The sequence below is a fragment of the Penaeus monodon genome, chromosome 26 (assembly GCF_015228065.2).
Source record: "Penaeus monodon isolate SGIC_2016 chromosome 26, NSTDA_Pmon_1, whole genome shotgun sequence".
NCBI classification, from domain to species: Eukaryota; Metazoa; Arthropoda; class Malacostraca; order Decapoda; family Penaeidae; genus Penaeus; species Penaeus monodon.
In genome coordinates, this window is record NC_051411.1 from 27,287,989 (window position 1) to 27,302,828 (window position 14,840).

At 42.4% G+C, this 14,840-nt stretch overlaps 1 protein-coding gene across 1 annotated transcript in view; it reads right to left on the reverse strand.

Moving 5' to 3' along the window:
- The window catches only part of LOC119590046, a 28,898-nt gene extending 14,942 nt beyond the window's left edge, over nt 1–13,956 (reverse strand). Inside the window, exon 1 of the mRNA XM_037938776.1 lies at nt 13,900–13,956. The gene's annotated coding sequence lies outside the window, so the exon portion shown is untranslated. The remainder of the gene's footprint in view (nt 1–13,899) is intronic.
- Nucleotides 13,957–14,840: the final 884 nt, after the last annotated feature.

Consider the following 14,840-nt stretch of genomic DNA (forward strand, 5'->3'; position numbering starts at 1 on the left):
GAAGAAGATGGGGAAGGAGAAGGACAGGCACTGGAGTAAGGTAGGCAAGAGAAACACCTCATAGGCAATCAATGTAAAGCATTATGGAGCCACCACAACAGTCGTGGCCAGGTTGGGTACATGTTTAGCAGTATGGCCAAAATGCCAAAAATTGACACTGACAGGGGAGGGGTTGATATGATCGAGAGGGAAAGATAAACTTCATTGGGAACGTCATGTTTACAGTAGATAATCTTGGCAATGTTGGTGTATGACTTTCGGCGGCTTCTGGAGGAAATGGTGTAGCACTAGAGGTACTGCAGTGAGGCAGGTAATAGATCGTTTTCACAATCTGATCGGTCTTTGTCATTGATAGGGCAATTAACTATGAAGATGGAAACACTTACTATACAAGTATTAATTAACATTTAATCCAATTTAATTCCTGGGCAGGAATGGGTTTATCAATGAGGTCAGTCAGGGTGGATAATGCTCGAGCTTGGGACTCGGATGTAACTAAGACAACACGAACTATTGTAACGGCTGCTGAAGGAAACTTTGTCTACTTGTTTTGAGAGACATTGTTGGGATAGAAGGATATTGTCTGTAAGAGGCTGTAGGGGGAATCATGAAAAATAGATCATACTTAACTGGGCTGAAAAAGAGTAAAAGATTTGTAGTGGTGGAAGCAGTTGAAGGACGAGAACAGAATGAAGAGGGGGTGGTGTTGAGTGAGGAGTTCTACGGGGAGCTGGACATTAAGGATGCAGACAGTAATAAGGGAAGTGGTGGTTGAAAATGACGACTGTGGAGAATGATATGGGTAGGTGACTTGGAATGGACCGATTTGACAGCAGGTATCAAGGAGCTGATAGTAATAACATTGTTCAGTCCTGATCAAAGAAGAACAAGGGTCAAATAACCAGACACATTAATGTTTGTAGGGCTTTTGATAAAGGAGCGACCACAATGCCCTGAATGCAGGTACAAAATCATTATTGGCCATGAGGGAAGAGAAAAGGTTCACCCCTTAGGGTCCTCATGAGAGAGAAGGGTCAGATTAAATGGCAATACTGTGTCTATAGCTTCCTGATGATATTCAAGACTGATCCGAAGCTAACCTTTGATCCTCAACACGCTCTCACATCCTCAGGAAATGGACAACATAGGTTATATAGAGAAAGAAAAGGAAGATCTTGAGGCCCAAGCAAGGTGAGGAATCAAACAGACCTGGGCCTCAGTTCCCTGCAACAAACAAGCCCCACGACAAACGGGTATGTGGAGGGGGTGGTGGGACTAATAGAAAAGATCAATCCCCAATGGCAGAAAGAGCCTTAGTGAAAGGCCTACCTCCTTTAAAATGTGTAAATTTTCTACGAAAAAAAAAAACCATAGATAACAAATTGGCCACTGTTATTGCAGTTTAGTTTTAATTTTTTGTAAACAAGAAGCAATGAATATTTCTAAAATAAACAATGACCTCTCCACAAATGCTTCGACGTAACAGCGTTACCAAAATCATGGAAAAACCCATGGATTGACAAGAAGACCATGGATACAATTTTTTTGGAAGACTGGTTTCTGAAAACTTATTGATCTTACCGTTTATGGGTATATGTAGCCTAATGCTTGATTCCTTCCTTGTGTCAACTCGTCTCTGCAATGCATTTAGAAGGTAAGTTTGCTTAGTGTTCATTTTCTTCTATAGCTTACCTATCAAATGGTTACTATGATATGGAGATAGGTTGCTTGCATAGAATTCAATGCAACAGTTCATTTGATATTTCAAGAGTGATCAAGTCACGAGCTTGTCTAGACACTACGGAAAAAGCACAATTGATGGACAAAATGTTACAGCTCATTCTGATGAATATAAATTTTATTTACGAACGTAAGGGTCTGCATAGTGTCTGGTACATTCGGTTTTCAGTGGACAACTTGAATGGAATGAAGCAAAACCTCAATTTTAAAACATAATCCATCATGGATTTTTAACTCAAATATTAGTGTGCATAGATAGGAGATATCCAAATATATCATTCTCTACAATACTTATGTATCTGCTGTTGATTGTGTTGGTAGCTAGGGGGTAAGGTTAAAAGCCTATCCACAGAGCCTGCTAGTTTGTGTGCAACGAGGACAGGCATGTGAAATTGCAGCAAACGTCATGACATGAAATGGTTAATGAAAGGGTGAGGTGTAATGCTTAATTATGTTATACTTGCTTTTAGATTACACAATATATAATTATATATAGTGTGCGCGTACGCGCGCTCTCACTTTCGCTCTCTCTCTCTCTCTCTCACACACATATATTGGGAAGGAGCAAAATAATATTCACCTAGTGTTTGATGGTTGGTCTTTAGTAAAATTTCACAGCTCATTTGTAAAAGGGTCGAATTTGTTTGCTCGGAAGTGCATACAAGGGCATGATGTGCAAGATAATATATCAATTATTAAATATACATCCAATCTATATACATCTAATTTACCGGAGTATTATTACGGATGCCAATTTAATACCTAACTAAAACTGATATGTAGACGACTTTGTGTAACTTACACTATACAGGTGAATATATTCTTGCTTTACTACTGTTCATAGTCGGGATTTATTTATGGACAATTGGTTGGGAGCGAGTGAGGGGGCAGGGTGATAGGTAATTTGAGAAGAGTGTCTTGAGAATTATAAACGTTTTTGATCGTAGGATTGTGGACTAGCTAGAGAATATGGAAGCTGTGCACAAGGAAAAACCGTCTTACTACTCCTGGATAAAGCAATGAAAGATTGGAACAAAATATAGACATTAGAAAGTGGCGCATGATCAGAAAGCTGAAATTTTAAGCAGTAAATGAAAGGACATTACATAAGAGGTATGGAGTCTTGTTTTCTGCCCAATATATTACAAAGCAATTTCACTTGTATGTAATATACATTCCTGTGATGACAGTACTGCTATGGGCAGAGTTCAACTAGCTGAAATACATCACGTAATGCATCCGATAATTTTCAATTATATAATAAACATTCTCATTTTGGAAGATGTATAATTCCTCGGATTAATGATTTGATCATTACGTTTTTAAACTGGTTTTTGGACTTCAAAACGTTATAAAACAGCGATGCCCTAACTTTTACAGCGACCCCTCCATCCCCCAAGCCCTGCCAAGAAAATGCCTAAAATAAAATGTTTTAACAGCAAATAGCAAAATGTCTATGAAATTCAGGCATTTAATTAAGGCACTACCTTTCATCATGTCGATGAAGCCTTCTAATATGCATACTAAGCTATAACTATGTAGGAAATCTGCTGCAGAATCCCCTTAATACTGTTACTGTGGGCATGAGAGCTACCAAGGGATCAGGGCTAAGAAATTAAGTAAGGAGGAACGCTGAACTGTAAAGCGTATGTACACATTATGACGGAACTTAGGCGTAGGGGGCTGTGCACCCCTACAACTCATCGAGGGGACTTCCAACCCAATCCCCCCACTGAACAAGCCTTTTGATGGATGATGTATATGACCAAACAATGCATTGTGAGACGGCAAGAGCATAGGAGAGAGAATAAGCTACAGGAACACACTCCTGTACAGTAGCTTAAATGATAACAGCTTGAGGTGGCAGTTTCTGCTCAACCACCCACGCTCATAGTTAACAGAGTGGCCCATTCTCTTCAGTAATTGTGCCACCGTGCGCATGCCTGTCTGGTTACAAAGCCCCTGATGTGTGCACGTCGTCATTGCTGTTATGGTCCTTATTCGATGAGTCGTCCAAGGACAAACTCGTACGAGTGCTGGTACTCGGTGGATGTCTGCTACGGTAGTAACAAATGTCTAGATGGGAAAATAAGGTGATCCGAGTGAAGAGTTACTGCGAATACGTCTGCAAGGTATAGTTGCTTTCCAACCCATCTTATCTCCCCCCCGCTCGCACATCATGGGGTAGTGTACCAGTATGAAACTACACATCACAAATCAAAGCACTACACGTAGAAAATGCCATCCACTTTTTTTTCTTTTAATCATACATCTAATGCAATAATGCCAAAGTTTTGAACAAAAATGTAGAAAATCGAACAATTATTCCTTCCTAAATACCAGGACAATATGGACTGTTAAAATACGAAAGTTAGGGCATGGATAAGCAATTATGTGTTATAACAAACCGAGAAAATTTAGTAAATTCCGATCATGACACACACACCAAAGCAAAGTTTTATTACATCGATAATTTCTATAGCCTGTTTATGGGTTCTAATCGTGTTTGCTTAGTATATGTTCATGGTACGGTATTCCACTGTCTCTACACTTATGTCCCGCCAGGGTATAAATGTATCTGATAGAAAGCTCCGTGCTCATGCTTCACAATCAACAAATGAAGTTTGTTGGACAATTTTTAAAGCTTTTAGAGTGAGGCATCATGTTATAGTAGTAACGATATTTCTACAGAACAAGTCAATTTTGGACAATCCAATAGTAAACTTCTAGTAATATTCTATAGCTTTTTGGCATCGAGTCTTTCTTCCAGCTGGTGGAGAAAGACCAGACAGGCACTGGCTCTAGACAGATTTTCATCTGGTATCCCTTCACAGCTAGGAGTATCTCTATATGAGAGTTATCCCTGGACAGACTGCGTGGACCGCACTAAGAGATGAAATTGTAGGTTGATGCCTGGCTGAAACACAAGACTCCTGTATAGATAGACTGGCTGGAATGTGTGGATGACAATATGGGATGTGGTTTGCATTTGTGGCCGTGTCATATATTTTGGAGCCACGTTTGTCATACATGTTCTTTATGCGAGCTGTACGTCGTACCATAGTGTGCACATTGTAATTAGATTATAAACATACCTGGTATCCTTATTGTGGACCTGCCGAAGGTTCTCAATGTTATTGTGTGGTTTACAGTACTCCACAGTGTTGGTCAGTTTATTACAAGTGTGTCTCTGAAAGTGTGTGTTGATGTACTCTATGTAGTTGTCAGTTTGCTCCTCACAGAAACCCAGGTCCTCTATCTGCCCTGTTTGTGATCAAGTCACACAGTTTGTTATACGTTGAATACATGGTGATAACTATGTAATTCTATATTTGGTATTTTATGTAAGGATGCCGTTTCTGTCGGCTGTTGGGTGGTGAAGAGGAGCATATATGTGTTGTTTACTACACTGTTGTACGTTGTATCTAGCAATTTTGTAGTTATCTTGCATGATCTATGGTTCAAAGGCGTACTATGTCATGTTGGACGGAGTGTCTGCACAGTTCTTCAGTAGCGAAACTGGGCTGATATAAAAGTCGTCAGAAAAAACTTCTCAGCAGTGGGGGAGAGACAGGGGAGGGAAGACGGAGGTGGGTGAAATGAGGTGAGGCAAAAAGGAAAGGAAGGAAGAGGAGGTGGGGGAAGAGGCGAGGCAAAAGGAAAGGAGGAAGAGGAGGTGGGGGGAGGAAGAGGCGATTAGAGCAAAAAGGAACGGAGGAAGAGGAGGTGGGGGAAGAGGGAGGCAAAAGGAAAGGGAGGAAGAGGGAGGGGGGGGAAGAGCGCAGGCAAAAGGAAAGGAGGAAGAGGAAGTTGGTGGGGGGAAAATGAGGCGAGGCAAAGGATAAGGAAGGAAAGAGGAGTGTGGGGGAGATGGGCGATTCCCCCCCCCCCCAAAAAGGAAAGGATGGAAGAGGACGGTAGGGGAAGAGCGCGAGGCAAAAAGGAGTAAGGGAGAGAGAGGTGGGGGACGAGGCGAGGCAAAAGGAAAGGGAAGAAGAGCGCAGTGGTGGTGGGAAGAGGCGCGAGGCAAAAGGAAAAGGAGGGAAGAGGAGGGGGGGGAAGACTACCAGGCGAGGGCAACAGGAAAGGAGGAAAGGGAGGATGGTGGGGAAGAGGCGAGGCGCAAAAGGTAAAGGAGGAAGAGAGGTGGGGGGAAGAGGCGAGGCAAAAGAAAGGGAGAAGAGGAGGGTGGAATGGGGGAAGAGGCGAAGGCAGAAGGAAAGGAAGGAAGAGGAAGAGATATCATGTGGTGGGGGAAGAGGCGAGGCAATACGGAAGGAGGAAGAGGAGGTGGGGGAAGAGGCTGAGGCAAAAGGGATAGACAGGAGGCAGAGGAGGTGGGGGGGAAGAGGCGAGGGCAGAAAAAGGAAAGAGGAAGAGGAGGTGGGGGAAGAGGCGAGGCAAAAGGAAAGGAGGAAGAGGGAGGTGGGGGACAGAGGCGAGGCAAAGAAAGGAGGAAGAGGAGGTGGGGGAAGAGGCGAGGCAAAAGGAAAGGAGGAAGAGGAGGTGGGGGAAGAGGCGAGGCAAAAAAAAAGGAGGAAGAGGAGGGGGGGAAGAAGGCAGAGAAAAGGCGGAAGAGGAAGGTGGTGGGAAACAAGGCGAGCAAAAAGGAAAGGAACGGAGGGGGGTTTTATTTGAGCAAAAAGACAAGGGATGCAAAATGAAACGACGGGTCGAGAGAGAGGAGAGGAGGAGGCTAGTATCAGTAGTCGATAGGCATTTGGTGTGAGAACGACTGAGTTGAGGATTAGTTTCGTGGTGGTGCGCTGGTGTGGAGTGGGGTTCGAGGGGAAAAGAACAGGTTGTGAAGGAGGACGTGTCTATTTTAGTGAAAGGAGTGAGTTGAAAGGAATTGGCGAGATGGGAAAGGGTAAAATGTTCCAGGTCCTCCAGCTCCGACTTCGGAAACAATTTATGTTTTGAATTCAATCTTCGGCTTTGCTGCCTTTGGAAGGTATATATCGCATGATCTTAACACAAGGAAAACAGAACAAAAACATATAAAATAACTTGGAACGCGTTTGCCTGAAACTACGGGATGGGAGCCACATGGTCACACATACAATTACGCTTTTGACAAATTCATTTAGTTTAACTCCGGGATACGTTTTGCGTGATTGACACACAATAGCAAATTCATTAATCATGATTGGACCAAAGCACATCTTTAATATGTATATGCCATATCTACAAGTTTCCTGATGACCTATCAGAAGATTCGCACATGAGACTCATTAATTGTTCCTCAAATAGCAAGGCATTTTATTGAGTCGATTGCATTAACAAACTGATACAAATCAAATGGTAATGGTTCCAAATAGCAAGATAAATGTGCTTAGACCATTACGGTCCATTTAAGCACTCTAGTTAATGTTAGGGAAGGGTGGATGTTGAAGTTTAGAGATTAGTTGTCTATATGTTGGGCAAAGGAATTGGTGAGTGAAAAGGAGTTAGAATTAAATGAGGATATGTATGCGTGATGTGAGTAAAGAGGAATATCTGTAAGAAGTTCTCGACAGTGAGTTGGGAGGTCACGGTGATAGGAGGATAGGATGGTAGGAAAGCCAGAGAGTAATGTATGGACGAGACATAAAGGAAATGTGGGGACATAGAGACACAAAATAGATAAATATGGGGAATTGGTATTGGAGGATGTATGTAAGAAAGGTCTCTTGAAGGATACATATAGATGAGGTGTTAATAAGTAGGAAAGGTAATGTATGACAAAGGTAGGTCTGGAGCGGAAACCATCGCAATATTCCAATGAAGAATAGTTATACTTTAGGATATAGGATTGTGAGTACGTCCTTGACGATTTTGAGGGGGAAGCAATTCTAGTAGAGGGTCGGATAAAGGGACCGAGCGGTCGAGATGGGAGAGGTGTGGGAGTTGGTGTTTACTAGGAGGGTATTAGGAGACAGGTCTGTGGAAGGGGATACTGGTGCATAAGGGATTCACGTGTGTATCCAGGCGGGAGTGGAAGGGATAGAGGGTGGTGGGAGGGACATAAAGGTGATTCACGTGTGTACAGGAGGGATGGTGGGAGGTTAATGTGGGAGGGCTTGGGGTCGCGGTGGGTGGGCGGTGTTGGGAGGGGTTAGGGATGAGGTGGGTAGGGGGGATATCATTAGGAGGGGATGGATATCAGCAGTTACTTGGAGTGTTGAAAGGAGCAGGAGTTGTAATGATTGGAGGTTGAGTGTCAGGTGTTTCATAAGTAATTCTTGAATATTTCAATAGTTTCTTCTGAGGAGTTGGTTGGGGAAGTTTTGGGGGATAAAGGAATTCTAGCGTTGATGGGGGGGAAGAGAGGATTGGTGGTGCTCAAGCGTAGCGGGCAAAGGTAAAGGTGGAGTTGTTGTGTGGTAAGGGGAAGCTGGGGGGTGGAAAACGTGTTTGTTCTGTCTGTTACGGGTTAGTGCGAGGAGGAGAGAGGGGAGGTGTTGGTGGTTGTTGTGGTAGATTGGGCGTATCTGTAGTAAGATTGGAGTGTCTGGAGTGTTTAGGATGGCAAAAGAGTTGACTGGGGAAGGGTAGGAGTAGAAGAGGGGAGAGTTAGATGTATGGGTGAGGTGGGTAGTGCGTATATTAGTAGAAATGAGCACAGATTATTGGGAGTAGTAATGAGGTAAGAGAGAAAAACCACGTCGACGTGCTTCCTGTCTGGCTTCAGTAGGTGTGAGTCAAGTTTGAATCTGAGAGTCTTGCTACCTCAGACTCAAAACTTGTAGGTGGACAGCCATAAAATACATTATGGGGGGCGCCACAGTTGGACATGTGAGTGTTTGGTGCAGAGCAGTTAGATCGGTCCCATTTTGGCTGCGTAAAGAGGAGTATTCAAGATATGTTGTAGCGATAGGGGTGTCGTAAGAGCGGGGGCCGTGACGAAAATGGAGTTTTGTTGAGGGAATGGGTAGTGTTATGGAGAGGTGGGCTAATAAGGCTTTAAAGAAGGTATTAATAAAGGGAAGGGAGGTGGGGAGAAGTTGGGAAGGTTGATGGGGATAGAGAGTGTTGAATATTGAGCATGCATGGAAGAGTGGAAATGTTCCTTCAGGGTTTGATGTGTGGCAGTACTGTACTAGTGAGGCATTGAATGAGAGGGGTTAGTTATTGCAGTCTGTTCTGGACAAGCCGGGGTAAAGGCGAGCCGTGGGTGTCAGGGAAACGGAATCGGAGTGGGTTTACATCGTTTGGGGCTATATGATTACAAGGGGCAAGCCTCATTGCACCTACTAAGTGGGGAGAAGTTTTCATTACTGGCCATGGAAGCCTGTGTTATGTGGGGATAAAATCAGTCCAACCCACTCAGGACCCCTGCGGGGTAAGGGACTAGGTAACTAATCAGGGAATACACCGTGCCCATGGCTCCTCAGGCCCGTTCAGGACTGGCACCAAGTCAGCCTTTCAATCCGTTCAGCATAGCTCTCACACCTTAGGAGGTGGATAGCAGAAAGGGTTTGTGAAGGGACAGAAACGAAAAGTGGGAAGGAAAAAAAGACCATGCAAGTAATTAGTTGAGTCGAGGGCGCTCCCAAGGTGGGGAGTTCCCCCATCATTGGGTCCCGTCTCCGCTCTCCTAAGGCCCCCCCCCACGACAACAACGGGCAAGGGATTGGGGGGCGTGTAAAATCAAAGCAAACCTGAGAAAGAAAAAAAAAAAAAAAAAGGTTTCAAGTGTACCGAGAGTGGAGCACGGAGAGAAGAAACATGGACACTGCCATCTTGTAGAACATAAAAAATAGAGTAGGAAGGAGACAATATGTAAGGTAAGGTCTGCAGCGGCCTTATATATAAACAGGGAAATAGACAACAATAAAGGCCCTGAGAAACAACCGCTTCTGAGGCTAAGGCCCCATCCACGTTTACCTTGCAAGGACCAAAACCAATGTGATGCGTAACTCATTAATGCGATCTCCCCAAGTAGTCATGTCTTACTACACACTTGTAAGAACTTTTTTTTTTTGTAATTACAGGAGCCCATTTTTAAATTTCATCTATTAATGAATTCTTCTTTTTATACACATCTTTTACGCATTTTGGTAATTATTTACACTATTTTATTGCAATCATTGTGCGCCTGCGCGTTTGACCACGGGAGATTTGACAGGCCGTGCAACGCCTTACCGTCGAGAAACGCCAGTGAGTAATGTTTTTATTTCGAGTGCGCGTCGATCCGGTCATATGTGAAAGCCGATATGGTGGATATACAGGGCGCAAAAATAGACATTAGTCTCTATATCACAGCCTGATATTTGACACCCATCAAGTGCCCCAAATGGCAGATTTGAAAAAAAGTGATTAGAATCAAGCACAATTGTGACTATAGACGGAAGGAAGAAACGTTCCCTTGTTTTCGCGTTATAAAGGTATGTGGTTTACTCTGGGGGTCCAGCTAGCTAGGGCGGTTATGTATTACCACGGTGATTAGGCGAACAATTATCCACAGGGGCTCAAGGGGGGCATTAGCCCTGCCTAGGCAATTAATATATTACCACAGGGTGGTCCAGGGCAGAGCCCCCGGCTAGAAATAGATAGATCGTAGTGTAATAATCCGTCACAGGTGTTAAGGTTAGGTGGTTTACTTGGTTTTAGGAACGCAATTGTACGATAAACACGTGGATCGTGATTATATGTTAAAATAGCAGTAGGTCGTTTTTGCCGAAGACGGGTTTTATTCCATTAGAATTTTAGCGAAAAACTGGAGCGTCGTCTGTAGACTTCAAAGATGCACATCGGGCACGTCCCCGGTTAGCGTGTTCCATTTGCCGACGACGTTTATAACTCGTATTTGATTGTGCCTTGTTTACTTCGTTCGTCGACAATGTTTGGCTCGGGTTATTTGAAAAAATCGACTTGATGGTAATTTGCGAAAAGACGCACAACAGGGTCTTCACCCTGAACAATATTGAGATCAACACAGATTTGTTTCGTGGATGACAACGAATCTGATATTTTCAGTTGTCTTCTCCAGCCGGACAATCTGGATGTGATTTGATAGTCCCGATAGCAAGGGGAGAGGCTAATGAAACATCGAAGTAGATCAGAGGAATAATTGTGGGGTAAAACAGGTGAAATAAAAGTAAAAGAGAACAGAAATGTGTAAAAACAAGCTACAAAAACGCATTAAAAATCGTGAAATGAAACTAGACTTTACGGACGATCGCCGCCATCTTTCAAACTACGGACCGACGCGCACCCATTTTCGTGAAAAAAATCTCTACGGGAACCAAAACCATCGTTCGGTGAGAAATCTACAGGGATATTCACATAAGCCAGATCCCCGTGGTCGTCTTAAAATACGTCCTAAACAATAAACAAACGGTAATTAAAAAGTTACGAGAGTGACGCACTGAGGTAGATATGAGAAAATGAGCATCTGCACATCTTGTAGAGCATAAAAAATTAGAGTAGGAAGCCAATATAGTAAATCTGCAGCGGCAGCTTATAGTAACCGGGAAATAACAATAAAATAACGCACCTGAGCAGAAACACAGCTCTGAGGCTACAGTCCCCATCATCATGTGTACCTGCCGAAGGACCAAACAATGTGATGCGTACTCCTTAAGGCGACTATAGCAAGATATGGTTCTTGTATTGCTACGCACTTGTAAGAACGCGATATGTTTGTACATACCCCCAGTGCCCATTTTTCCAATATTTCAATAATATTTAATGGATTCTTTTAACTTTTATGATACATCTTTTACGACTGTTTTGAGTTAAATATTACACTGATTTATACAATATCCTTTGTGCGCGCTGCGTCGTTTGCCAACGGGAGATTTAACAGGCCGGCAGGCTCATACCTCGAGAAAACGCCGGTGAGAGCAATGTCTTATTTCGAGTGCTGCGTCGATTCTCGGGTCAATTTTAAAAGCCCTTTTGGGGATATACTGGACAAATAGACATTAGTTTCTATCACAGCCTGTCATATTGAACCCATCACAGTGCCGCCCGAGAACAAATGCTGCAAAACCAGTGGATTAGACACAAAGCAACTCACGATAAATCAGAATAACAGTGACCATAGCATGCGGGAACAAGCGAAGATATGAACGTCCGGTGTTTCGCGATATAAAAGAGTATGTGGTTTTTACCCTGTGGGGTGCAGGGGCATAGCCCCCTGGCTAGGGGTAACTTATTACCACGGGGGTTCCAGGGGGCGTATGGGCCCCTGGTAGGCGCACATAAAATACCCCTGTGGGTCCAGGGGGCGTCAGCCCCCTGGCTAAGGCGAAGGTTAATAATCCACGGGGGTCCAGGGGGCTGTAGCCCGGCTAGAGCGCTCATATATAACACACACAGAGGAGGGCATCAGGGGGGCGTAGCCCCATGGCTGAGGAAGTATATATTACCACAGGGGGTCCAGGGGGCCCAGGGGGCCAGAGCCCCCTGGCTAGGGAATATATAGATCGTAGTGTAATAAAATCCACAGGATTAAGGGTAGATCAAGTGGGTGTTATTGGATTAGACGCATTGTACGAACCCACGGGACGATCTAATCTGTGAAACTCCGTAGATTTATACCGAACAATGGCGTATGGTTCCCGTAGAGTTATTTTTCGAAAGTTGGCGCGTCGGTCCGTAGAGTTTGAAAGATGCGGCGACGTTCCGATTAGAGTTATCATATCCATTGTTAAGCGTTATTTTTAGTCACTTGTTTTACACATTCTGTTCCGTTTTCTTCTTATTTCAGGCCTGTTTTTACCCCACACAATTTTCACTGATCTACTTCATGACCCTCCATGCTATCGCGGGAACCTTATACAATCACATCAAGATGTCGGTGGAGAACGGCAACTGAAAATATTCATCAGATTCGTTGTATCTCCCGATAAACAATCTGATGATTATAAATATTGTCAGGGCACGACCCGGTTGTCATTTTCGGAAAATATAACCAAAACTGTTTTTGTAACTTAGTCATCTAGGAGGGTGCGTCGAACTACCAGGTAACAAATGTACCAACAAACCTAACCTTAATCCTATGCACGGTATTTTATAACACGATCTATATGGTGCCATAATCAGCTGTTGAGTGTGAATAGATTTCGGTATGAACATTATTAGGTAGATAAAAATTCACCCGTTCAATTCTTCATGCCCTACTGCTCGTAATAATCGCGGCCAGATTTGCGCAGAGTAAGACATATATTAGTTACTGTAACTAAACTCAACAGTATATCATGGTTACTGACTCGTGTATTGTCAATCTTCTTTTAATGACATGAAACAACTTTCTCCTTCATGCAATCACTTACGCGGTTTGAACCTACTACGAAAATGAGAGATATACAATAAAATTAGGAAAAATAAAAAAGGCAAATGTTAGGTTTACAAAATGTAGGAAAGGGATCGGATGGCGATATCATATAACGGTTACAACTGGTATGCATGTATAACAAATGCAAATACATTGCATTGGAGCCAGCAGGTTGGCGTGTCGACTAATTGTGGAGTAACTCTTTTCCAAAAGTGTCGTAGTATACAAACACTTATTAACTATTCCTGCGGAATGTTAACAAAGTTCTGCCATTTCTACAAAAACAGACATGCAGAGTACGAAAGGTTTTCGAAAGTCAACTATCAAAACTATAAAAAGAAAACTAGCGGCTACCCTCTCTCGACTAGATCCTTTCGATGCCGATAATGCTTCAAGAATATCGGCAAACAATTTAAAACAAAGTAAATGAATTGGTAAATATTGTACATAAATAGTAAACATACAGTAACAAATGCTGGACATTCACACCTGATGCGGGATGATAATTGTTGCAAGAGTGCTTAAAAAGAAAAAATACAGTAGAATGTGGACAGTCCGTGCGAGGTATTTTTAAAAATTTCCTGACCAGGATATGCAGGCGGGCATGTTCGTCATTCCGCGGTAAAGAGGACGAAACAGTTGTGCCTGTGTTTATGACTACTAATGCTCCTAATGATGACAGGGTCCAGGTCCCTCTATCTCTGTTGCGTCGCTCGCTGGTAACATTAGCACGATACTATACAAAATGCACTATGCACGATGGATACTCATACAGAAAACGCCGTCTATAAGCATTATCGCCAAAAGAAAAACGGTTGCGTAAATATAGCATACAACTAATCATATCTTTTGAAAAATGGATTAACATATCGTTCATCTACAATACACAGTACGTGTGTAAAATCAAGTACTGCAGAAATATGGGAGGTAGAAGTTGAATATAAAACCACAATGATAAAATTAAAAATAAACAATCATATCTGCATGACAAAATTCAGGTACCACCGTAAGCCGTTACACGGACCACCCGGCTTGTAACCCAAATGACCATAAAATTAACAAACTAAGGTTCATGAGGAAACTAAGGTAATAGAGGGTTTGCCAGGCGACGCGGTAGTAGCGCCCATCTGTGGAAGGAAAATAGAAGAATTTCTACGGAGAAAACTAAACAAATTGCAGGTAGTATGTAGAGTTGGCTTTTTCTTTATCAGTTGCTCATATAACACTAAAAATGTCACAAAATATATATACCTCTTTTTCGAATTATGTGATAATAATGATTGCTTGATAATGAACATGAATATTCTCGGTTAAAATATAACGATATCATTCGAGACGTACTGCGTTCAGCAATTGAAATATCATCAAGCATTTCATTGATAGTAGCCTGACTCTTGGTTTGTGAGGCTTTTCCTGTTCGCTGTCTCGTTGCTTTGTGACAAACACACACAACACACACACCCACACACCACACACACACCACACACAACCACACACACACACACACACATATATATATATATATGATATATATATATATATATATATATATATCATATATAGTATATATATTATAGTTGATTATATATGTATAATTAATATATATATATATATATATATATATATTCTATATATATATATACATATATATACCATATATAATGTACCACATATATAACATATACCATACACAGCATGAAATATATATGTATATGCACGTTATACATATAATAAGTGATGCGTAACTTTTAATGCGATATAGAAAGTAGTTTTGTATTGTACGCATTTAAGAACGATTTTTTGTAAATCCCAGTGCCCATTTTCCAAATTCAAA